The sequence below is a fragment of the Macaca nemestrina genome, chromosome 14 (assembly GCF_043159975.1).
Source record: "Macaca nemestrina isolate mMacNem1 chromosome 14, mMacNem.hap1, whole genome shotgun sequence".
In the NCBI taxonomy this organism is placed as follows: Eukaryota; Metazoa; Chordata; class Mammalia; order Primates; family Cercopithecidae; genus Macaca; species Macaca nemestrina.
This window is the reverse complement of record NC_092138.1, coordinates 4,509,258-4,519,750: the sequence shown is the minus strand read 5'-3', so window position 1 is coordinate 4,519,750 and position 10,493 is coordinate 4,509,258. Positions and strand designations below refer to the sequence as shown.

The window sequence follows — 10,493 nt, the reverse complement described above, 5'->3', positions numbered from 1 at the left end:
CTGTGCAACCTCCAGCCAGCTGTTCACCCTCTTTGTGCCTCAGTTTTCATATCTGTACAATGGGCTATGGTACCCGCTGGCAGGGCTGCAGAGAGGATTCAATGAGACTGTATGTGCACATGCTTAGCATGGTGTCCAGCACACAGTGAGCGCTCAGTGAACCTTAGCTGATGTCGTTGCAGTTACTAACATTATTACCATCATCTCTGCCTTCAAGGTCTTATGAGGCTGACCCTACTGTCTCTCAAAATCCAAAACTCTAGCCTCCCCTCAACTCTGGAGCTCTCCCATGGCTTCATAACCTTCCCGTTCATCCCCTTCTTGCTGTTGCTGTCGACCAGGCTGCCCCGGCTGTCACAGCTCATGGCACTGCACAGAGGAGCCCAACAGGAAACTGACAGGAGCAGCAGAGGTGTGTGGCTAGAGCAAGGCGGGCGGCGTGGCCCAGGGTGTTCTCTCGGGGGCCCTCTCACCCTTTAGGAATCCAGAAGGCCCTGAAGTGGGGGGCGGGGTCAGCCCCCAGAAGAGGGTAGTGGGTCTCCCAAGTTGTATGCACCGCCCCACCTATGCAGAGGCCAAGGACGACGCTAGAGTATATTATGCTGTGGGAAAGCCTTTTTTTGAAATAGAGAAATAGAGACAGGATCTCGCTACGTTGCCCAGACTGGTCTTGAACTCTTGCCTCAAGCAATCCTCCCACTCAGCCTCCCAAAGCGCCGGGATGGCTCGTCATCTTGCTAAGGGAATGAGGCTGTGCACAAGACAGGAAGGAACCCCATGGAGTACATGCTGTGGGCTAGCCCTGGGCTGGGTGCTCTCCCTGCCAATGGCACCAAATATCAATGACAGCCTCTGAAGTAGCAGCTGGTGCTCTCTGTGCACCTGCCTCAGTGCATCAGGTGCAGCAGGGACACATAGTGTCCCCATGTCATGGATGAGCAAAGTGAGGCACAGTGAGTGCCCATGGTGGGGCCAGCGCTGGCTGCAGACAGCAGCTGGGGTACAGCCCCTGATGGGCAGCCTGAGCAAAGAGACTGGCAGAGGTCATCTGGCTCTAGTGGACTGAGCCAGCGTGGGAGCCAGGAACTGCTGAGCTGGTCCTGCCTCCTGTCCCTTCCAGCCACACTCCACCTCTGGTCACTCTTGGGGGACAGTGTCCCATTCCCCCGGCTTTAATTGAAAGAGTCAGGGGAAGCCGCAGTGAAGCCCGGCGCCATGGCTGCCGCCTGCCGGAGGCCCTTGGCGGCCGCAGAACCTGCAGTCATGCAAATGATTAATGTCAGCTCCGTGGAGGGCTGGGGCCACAGGAAATTGGAGTCGATGAATTTAAGAGAGAAACTCTTTGTTTAAACAGAACTACTTTAGAAAATAAATACTGCCGAGCTTGATGGTAAATACAGATATTTGTGCGGGATGGAGCTGGAAATATGAATTTAATAAAGCTGGCGGCACGTGGCCCTGCTCCGTGGGCCTCTGAATGTGTCCCAGTAGCTGGGAATGCAAAGCTGGGCAGCCTGGTGGCCGGTGCAGGCTCCACACTTACTTGCTCTGTGACCTTGGCAGCTCTTGTTCCTTCCTGAGCCTCAGAAGGATCCACACAGTCTCCAGCTGGGAGTGCGGAGATAGCGCCACCCCTGCCCCAACAGGTTCTCAGCCACCATGTAGCTCCCAAGCCGCCACCACGGCACAGTCATTCTGGGGTCTGAGGCTCTGCTTGTGCTGCAGTTTCCCCTCTAGCCATATCCTATGATCTTCTATGACCAACAGGCCACCTTCTCCAGGAAGGCCTCCCTGGCTGTGTGGCCTGAGTGGCCATGGCCACACCCACCAGTTGCCCTTTGCTGTGGTCCGCAGCCTCCCAAGACTGTTTTGGGTACAGCAGCCTCCGGTGGGTGTCATCACCGCTGCTGGGTAGAGAATGAGACTGGAACTCCAGGAGTGGGGAACAGTCACCCAGGTTCAGGCAAGAACCAACAGGAACAGGGCCTGGTGGCTGCAGTGGTCTTGGGAAGAGCAGGGCCCAGGGATGACAACTGCCCAGCTTCTCAAGGTCCCTGTGGGCCCAGCACTGGCTGGATGGAGGTCTCTGCACCTCCTGCTTCCTACCCTTCCTGTGACACTTAGGAGCACCTTCTGTATACTGAGACCCAGCGACACAGACAAAAGGGAACGAGTCCCTGCCCTGGTGGGGGCTCAGATGTGGGCGTGGTAACCTGCAGGGAGAGATGGGCGCCCAGGCTGCGACCAGGCCAGGAGGAGTGGGGCGGCTGGTTTGCTTGGGGTAGCCAGGAAGTTCCAGGGCAGAGGCCATGGAGAATGGCCGGTGATGGGAGAGAGGCCACTCCTTACAGCCGTGACTCCCTGTATGTGGCTATCACCCTGCCACATGTGGGCGCTTCCTGCGCTGCAGGTGGGGAGCTGGCTGTAGCGTGACCATGTGAGCAGTGTTGGCATCTTACACCCCAACCCAAGAGGCAGAGGGTAGGCTGGGCAGGCATCTGGATCTCCTCATCTTCGAAGTGGGCACCTACTCAGGATGCTCAGAACAGAACGGCTGACGCCGCCCATAAAGACAGAGTCCCTGGGCCGTCCCCGCGACATGCTTCAGCAGCCATCGGAAGGCCCCATAGACACAGGTCACACTGCAGGCTGCTGTCTCCCTCCAGACAGAGGCCCCGCACCACAGAAAGCCTCTGGCTGATATCACAGTGACTCTGGGTCTGACTGGGCCAGTGGAGACCCCCAGAGGCGGGGTTGCTGGGGAGGGGCAGGGGCATCGGGCCCCACAAAGGCCAACTCCAGGCTTTGGGGAAGCCCCTTCCCTCCCTGCACACAGGGTATTGTGGGGGTGAAATGCAACACTGCACAGGCTGGCCACAGGGTGGCAGGGGCTCACTGCCCCCAGCACAAACTGTGCCCTTGACTATCCTCAGTGCAGCCCTGAGAGGCAGGGGTTAGTGCTACCTCCACTTTTCGGGAGGGGGAAACCAAGGCACAGAGAGGGATAGAAATGACTTGAGGCCTCATACAGCATGTGCTAACGCTGGGCTGTGGCCTGAAGTGGCCGGCTAGGGCCTGCAGAGAGGGGCCGCCTGGAGGCCAGCCCCCCATGCACCTCAGCCCCACCTGGCTCCACAGGGCTGGACAGACAGAGGGCTCCACCATCGTAGCCTGGCCAGGGTGAGGGGGTCCACTGCACCCTCTCTCAGATGAAAAGACTAAGTCCTCAAGGAATGTCTGGCCAGGGGACCACCCTCCCCGGAGTGTCTCAAGGCCTCCTGAGGGCTGACAAGACAGATGCCTGGAGGTGCCTGCCCAGGCCTCGGGGCATACCCTCCCCTCCAAGACGCAGACGTCCCACTGAGAGCAGTGCACCCCAACATGGTCACAGGGGACAGGCTGCCAGTATCGCCAGCGGCACCTGGCCCTGGGCAGACCCCGTGATGGGGAACAAGTCTCAGAAGCTGGGGCCCTGATGTGTCCCACACGTGCCGGATGACGGTGATTTACACGGACCTCCTAATCCCCCGCCGGGCACCCTGACTCACACGGCCTGGCACCCCTGCCCGCGCCCGCAGGTGGACGGGCACTTACTGAGACGGCTGCACCACTGTTATTTTTTCATAAGCCTGCCTTGAAATTTGTCAAACCACATATTGTTCAAGCATACGCCCGTCAGAAGAGCCTGCCGCCAGATGGGCTGGCTCCCCCCGACACTTGCTCCAGGCAGCACGGTTATACATAGACCTCGGCTTTATGTCAAGCCTTTAAAAGAGGGAAATAAAAAAAGAAGAAGGAGGAGAAATTTTTTAGAAAGAAAAAAGAAATGAGTTGGATTCTGAATAGGCAAGACTATGACGGTGCACAAATCCTGGCTTGCCGGTGCCCTGGTTTTATATGAAAACTCCGGCCAGCGGTAAATAAAACTTCCCGCCTGTCAAACCGTTCATTAGCGAGGTGCACATAATTTATGTACTTCAGAGCTGCCTTCAGCCAAGCTATCACACGGCCAGCATGCTTCATAGGTGTTAGTGTTTATACGGACAGTAAATAAATGTCAAACACACACAAAATCCACTCTGAGGCGGGTGCTGACGTGGCCCCATCCATCATCCGCCCAGCTGGAGGCTCCAACCAGGTTGCCAGGGCCCACGGGCCGCCTGGCCTGGCAGCAGGGCTGGCGGGGGCGGAAAAGGCTTCGTGCAAGAAGGGAGAGGCTGTGGGGCTTTTCCCACCTGTTTGAAGGCAGCCAGGAGGCCCAGGCCAGGATGGGGCTGGGACTGTTGCATTGAGATGGCCTGACCGCCTCCTGGTCCCGGTTCTAGCTTGTCCCCTGAGCTGACTCTCAAGAAGCCAGGCCCAGGGCAGGCTCCCAGGGCTCCTCGGGTTGTGGGGGTTAAAAGGACCTGGTGTGTCCCAGCACTGCCAAGCCCGCCAAGCCTGAAGCCACCTCAGAGGCCAGCACGGTCCGAGAGCTAATAATAGCAGCACCGTTTGCTGGGGCCAGGCCAGGGCGGGCGTTTCCATCCATCAGCTCACTGGCTCCTCATCCTGCCTACCAGGTAGGTCCTGTTTTTCAGAGTTTAGAGCTATTTTTAATACGAACTTTCAAAAACTGTTTTTGCAATTCTTTTACATGGTTCACAATTCAAAATGTACAAGTGGCAAGCATTCAGGGCCGGGTCTCCTCCTCCCTCAGCCCCCACCGCGGTCCTGTCCCAGAGGCAGGCTTTTCTGCAGTTTGGGGTGGGGGTTTCTGTGGGAGAGCATTTGCATAACAGCGTCCTGCCACTGTGCTGGCAAAGCTGTGACTTACCCACACAGCCCCGCCCCTGCCTTTCTCCCTAAGGGCCACAACTCAGCTCAGGCCTCCACAGACACAGAGGTTGCCCCAGCTTCCTCGAGGAGGGGGCACACCCTCCCAAGTCAGTGCCCCTACACCCCAACAACCAACAACAAACCAGGGCTCTGATAACCACGCTGGGGGGCTAATGTGGGTTGAATTACGTTCCCCTAAATGTACATGTTGAAGCCCTAACTCAAATACCTCTCCGTGTGACTTTATTTGGAAACAGGTTGTTACAGAGGTAATTAGTTAAGATGAGGTCATAATGGAGTAGAGGGGCCCTAATCCAGCATGACTGTGTCCTTATAAGAAAGGGGGAAATTGGCCGGGCGCGGTGGCTCACGCCTGTAATCCCAGCACTTTGGGAGGCGGAGGTGGGCAGATCACGAGGACAGGAGATCGAGACCATCCTGGCTAACATGGTGAAATCCCCTCTCTACTAAAAATACAAAAAAAAAAAAAAAATTAGCCCAGTGTGGTGGCGGGCGCCTGTAGTCCCAGCTACTTGGGAGGCTGAGGCAGGAGAATGGCGTGAACCTGGGAGGTGGAGCTTGCAGTGAGCCAAGATTGTGCCACTGCACTCCAGCCTGGGCGACAGAGCGAGACTCCATCTCAAAAAAAAAAAAGGGTGAGGGGGTGGAAATTTGGAGACACACACAGGGACTGCACCGTGTGAAGATGGAGGCAGACATTGGGTGATTCCTCTGCAAGCTGCAGAATGCTAAAGATTGCTGCCAAACACCAGAGTTAGAACAGCCTGGCAGATTCTCCCTCACAGCCTCAGAAGAAACCAACCCTGCTGCTCTGTTGATCTTGGACTTCCGGCCTCCAGAGCTGTGGGACAGTAAACTGCAGTTTGAGCCACCACGGGTCTAGTGCTTGGTTATGCAGCCCTAGGAAGCTGATATGGGCCATTGAGGGTCTGGAGCACCCGGATCTTCACCACCAGAAACTCCCCAGTAAGGGATTGGGTGGGTCTGGGGTTGAATATAGGCCCCATTTCCCTGGTGCTCAGCAGTCACCTCACCTCTCTGGGCTCAGTCTGTTCATCTGCACAACGGGACGAGTAACAGACCTGCCTCTGATGCTTCAGCTGTGGATTGATAGAATCGCCCTAAAGGGCTGTAGCGCTGTGCGTGGCACACAGGAACCCTCAATGGAAGTCAATAGATGCTACTATTCAGGGACAGCTCAAGCATGGGCATGAACCCTCAACTGAACCCATTGTCAGGAGCAACTTGCTGCTGTGTAGTCTTGCAGGGGCACCACAGTGAACCCCACCTCGGGGTGGTTCATCCCACACAGTCCAGTGAACCGGAAGTTGCTGGGATGAAGCAAGAGCAGATCAGAGTGACCCAGACATCACAGCCTGAGTCCAACCTCCTTGTTCTACAGGTGAGAAGGTCGCTCCAGAGAGGGAGAGGCTCAAGGCCTCCAGCGAGTCTATGTCCCGGGGGGTTGGAGCCCCAGGCTTCCTCATTTAGCATCAGTAGCCACAGCCCGTGCTACCATTCCCTACCCATCTTCCCACAGAAAGAGAGGCAATGCTGGGTCTTCCCACTGCAGGACTCCTGTGGCCAGATGAGCCCCTTAGGAAGCCTGGCACTCATCCTGCCAGGCCATTGCATGGGTTAGCCGTGGCTGCAAAGATGCTATATAGCAAACAACTCCAACAGCTCACATTTAGCGCACCAAGCACACATTTAGCAATACGACAGAAGCATGGATTTGTCTCCACGCCTGTGGCTCAGTTGAGGTTTGACTGAGGATGGGATGATGGAGACCGAACTCAATGGAGCAACCTGACTGCCTCAGGTCCCGGACCAACAGCCATGTGAGTGCCCCAAGAAGGCACATTCGTCCTGGGGCAATGTCAGATGTACAAGAGGGAAGCAGTAGCACAAACACACACTCTGAGCATCAAGGTCCTAGACCACAGCTGCCTCCCACTTGTCCAAGCAGTCAAGGGTAGGGAATCAAGCCTCCTTCCAGGAGCAATTGCAAAGGACACAGATACCAGGGAATGAGGAGTTGAGGCCATGAAAGGAGTCGGCTTCAGCCCTCCTCCCATGAACCCATGCAGAGCACCCTGAGCCAGAGGAGGGAGGTGGCACACCGATTGTAATAGTCACCAGGGCACACTTTAGAAAAGTGTAACTTGTCCATCATTTTGTAGCTATGGCTTCTTTGAGCACCGCAAAGCACAATCGGTCAGGACGAGGCCCTCTGCAAGAATAATGTTAAATACATAAGATCCCGAGGCCCACAGCTCTGGCCAAGCCTGAAGGTGGTGCCCACAGGGCTGGAATTTGGAAAAACTTACCTAATCCAGGCCATCTCCTGCCCAGAGAACATTTGTATTTTTAATAGGGACCTCCAAGGAAGAAACCAAAGGCATGACAGATGGTGACATTTCAGGCCCTATATGAAATGAGGTGAGGTGGGAGAGGCACGTTAAACCACTAGAGACAAAAGTAGCTTTGGAACACACAGATAAGGACGAGCCTTGGCTAGTGTCAAGATTCAAGAAAAAACTGCCCCAGAGCCCCAGCTCCCAGCATAATGAGGTTCACATCCATGGCATGGCAAGAGCTCCTGTGAAATCGGCTAAGAGTCTTGGTTGACCGCAAGCTGAAACGAGGACTTCACAGCGAAACAGAGATACAGTCTCAGGCTGTACAAAGCAAACTAGGTTTTCTCAGAAGCTGAGAGGGTGGCACTTACGCTGTAGCTGGAGAGAACTGCTATCCTCCTCCATCTCAAGAAATGTCCTGTTTCTTGCTCTACATTTTGTAAAGGACATTAACAAACCATCACTGGGCATTGGCAGTATTCAGTAAACAGCTCTTATGCCAGGGAGGGAGGGAGGTGGTTCAGAGATGGGACCAGAACCAGCAGAAAACAGTCATCTCAAGAGGTCAGAGCCGGGGTCACCCACCTGCAGACGAGCTGCTACAGGGCCCCTCTGGTCTGTAGTCCAGATCTGTGCTCCTTCAGCCTGGAGACTCCAAGGATGGGCCAAGGTCCACAGCGTCGTCGAGCTCTACTTTAAGGTATCAGGAGCCCAGGTTACAGAGAGGATACTGAGGCCAAGAGGATGTGGGAGCCATAGAATTGGGTGCACAGTGATGGTATCTTAGTGACAAGTGACAGAAACCAAATGCAAACCAAAAACAAAGAGAAGCGCATTCGCTCAATTAAGTGGAGAGGCAGCAAGGGACGTGGCAGCAGCAAGCCCTGCCCACAGCTCACGGTGTGAGAGGTGCAGCCAGGGCACAGGCTGCCGGCTCCAGTCCACCAGCAGGCGGCTCTCATTCCAGGAAGAGACTGGCAGGAAGGAGGCGCCAGAGCTCCTGGGGAAGCTGCAGCTGGGTCTCCCTCTCCCGGGCCAGTTCTGCCTCTGGTCCTGGCCCATGGAGGATGTTTGCATGAAAGAAGGCAGGCGAGAAGGGAGGAAGGGAGGAAGGGAGGAGGAAAGGAAGGAAGGAAGGGAGGGAGGGAGGGAGGGAGGGAGGGAGGGAGGGAAGGAAGGGAGGGAGGGAGGGAGGGAGGGAGGGAAGGAAGGAAGGAAGGAAGGAAGGAAGGAAGGAAGGAAGGAAGGAAGGAAGGAAGGAAGGAAGGAGGGAGGGAGGGAGGGAAGGAGGGAAGGAAGGAAGGAAGGAAGGAAGGAAGGAAGGAAGGAAGGAAGGAAGGAAGGAAGGAAGGAAGGAAACAACGGTCTTTGAATACAGGTGGCACGGCACAGGACACAGCAATGTGACTGTGTACTCCAGCACTTTTAACCCCCTGCACCCAGGCCCGGATCCGATCCCCCACAACAACACCTCCCCAACCCCACCGTGCCTCACCACAGGCCCTACCACACTACAAGATGCCCTCCCACACCCTACCCCAGCCCTGCCATAGGCCCCACCTCATTCCAGGCCCCTCCAGGGCCCCACCCCATCAGAAGCCCCACCCCAGGCTGTCCTGCCTCACTCAGCACTCAACACTCAGCTTTGTATCTTCTGCTGTGACCTCCTCCATCCCCAACCGGGCCCTTGGCATTCCTGTGCCCAAGGTCCCACCACGACCCCCACCACTCTCACTTCCCAGCTGAGTGAACTTGGACGAGGCCTCAGTTTCCTCCTCTGCAGGATGCGGTGCCTGCCTGCACTTGGAGATCAGCCTTCCCAGCTGCTTTGTGGAGTGCCTGCCATGCGGGGTGGGACCACAGACCAGAGACACAGGGGTGCACCCAGGGGACTATTCCTGGCCACCACCCTACAACACAACCCCAGAGACCAGCACTTCGCATTTTGTAGGGGATTTTCCTACTGACTCCCCACTGGGTGTCCCCATGGCATGGCTTTTGGTGTTTTTCCTCCTGTTCCAGGACTAGCCCCCTAATTTCACACAGGCACCTGCCCGCCTTCTGCGTCTGTATGGTTCCGATGGATCAGACCCCATCCTAGCGCAGCGGTCCTGATGCATTGGTCTGCCTAGCACCACGATAGGCCATGAATGCACAAGACCAAGTTCACCCAGTCAGAGCTCACTCAGAGCCTTAGCTGGGGTCAGTGGGGAAGAGGTCACGTCCCTGACCACTGAAAGGACACAGGCTTCCCTGGGTGCCCATGCCAGCTCTGACTTTGCAAGGGGAGAGACCATCTGAGAATGAAGCTGGCAGAGAGGCGCACACTGGAGCCACTGGATCCAGCTGTGCCTGAAGGCAGACCTACCCTGGACTTGTCAGCTACATACTTCATCCTTGGACTTGGATTTCTGATGCCTGCAGTGAGATGAGAAAATCGAGTCTCAAAGGGCTTGGGATCTATACTGGGACAAAGGTGAGCAGACATTGGCCTCAGGTCACATGACACCAAATGCTGTCCTCTACCACATGATGGCCTCCACATTCCAAAGGTGCTGCAGGACGTGTATTTGTGTGTGCAGGTGTGTGAGTGCTTGTGCATGTGCATGTGAGAACATATGTGTGTGGACCAGTGTGTGTGCGTGTGTGTGCAGGTGCGTATGCATGTGAGTGTGTGTCCATGTGATGATGTAGTGTGGATGTGTGCGTGTGTGTGTGAGTGTGTGAGCAAGTGTGGGCTTGTGAGTGTGTGTACATATGAGAATGTACTGTGGGTGCGTGCATGTGTGTGAGAGAGTGTGTATGTGCGTATGTATGTGCTGTGATTGCCCTGAGCCCCAGCAAACAGACAAGAGCTCACTGAAGGCAGAGGGTAGAAGCCAGAGGGCTGGCACACCCGCAAGGCTTCCTACTGAGTTCCCCGGGAGCTGGGGACACGTTGTATCTGGTGGCAGTTCTGGGAGAAGTTCTGGGATGTGCTACTAAGCACCAGAAGCCTCTGCTCCCTGGACCATCCACCTGAGGCCCAGTCCTGTCCTGGTGCATCGCCCAGCTCCGTGGAAAGGACAGTGGAGGGAGGCACTGGCCTGGAGTCAGTACACCATCTACTCCCTAACCTGTCCCATCACCCCCACTCCCGCCCCTGACTTGCCAAAGGAGCCAACAGCTTTTACCAGGCGTGCAAATCAAAACCTGTGAGGGTTGGATTCCCAGGAAGAGGCTTCAACTAGCAGCAACCTGAGCCCTGGGAAGCCTGTGCCTGGGTCTTTTGCAGGGGCAGTTCCACGGCGGAGA

General features: G+C 56.1%; 1 long non-coding RNA gene across 1 annotated transcript; it reads right to left on the bottom strand.

Moving 5' to 3' along the window:
* Positions 1-5,845: 5,845 nt before the first annotated feature.
* LOC139358286 (uncharacterized) lies at positions 5,846-8,042 on the bottom strand. Its single transcript, XR_011613016.1, has 3 exons — positions 7,785-8,042; positions 7,170-7,629; positions 5,846-7,072 (listed from the first exon to the last, which is right to left on the bottom strand). It is a non-coding gene; the product is annotated as an uncharacterized lncRNA (long non-coding RNA).
* Positions 8,043-10,493: the final 2,451 nt, after the last annotated feature.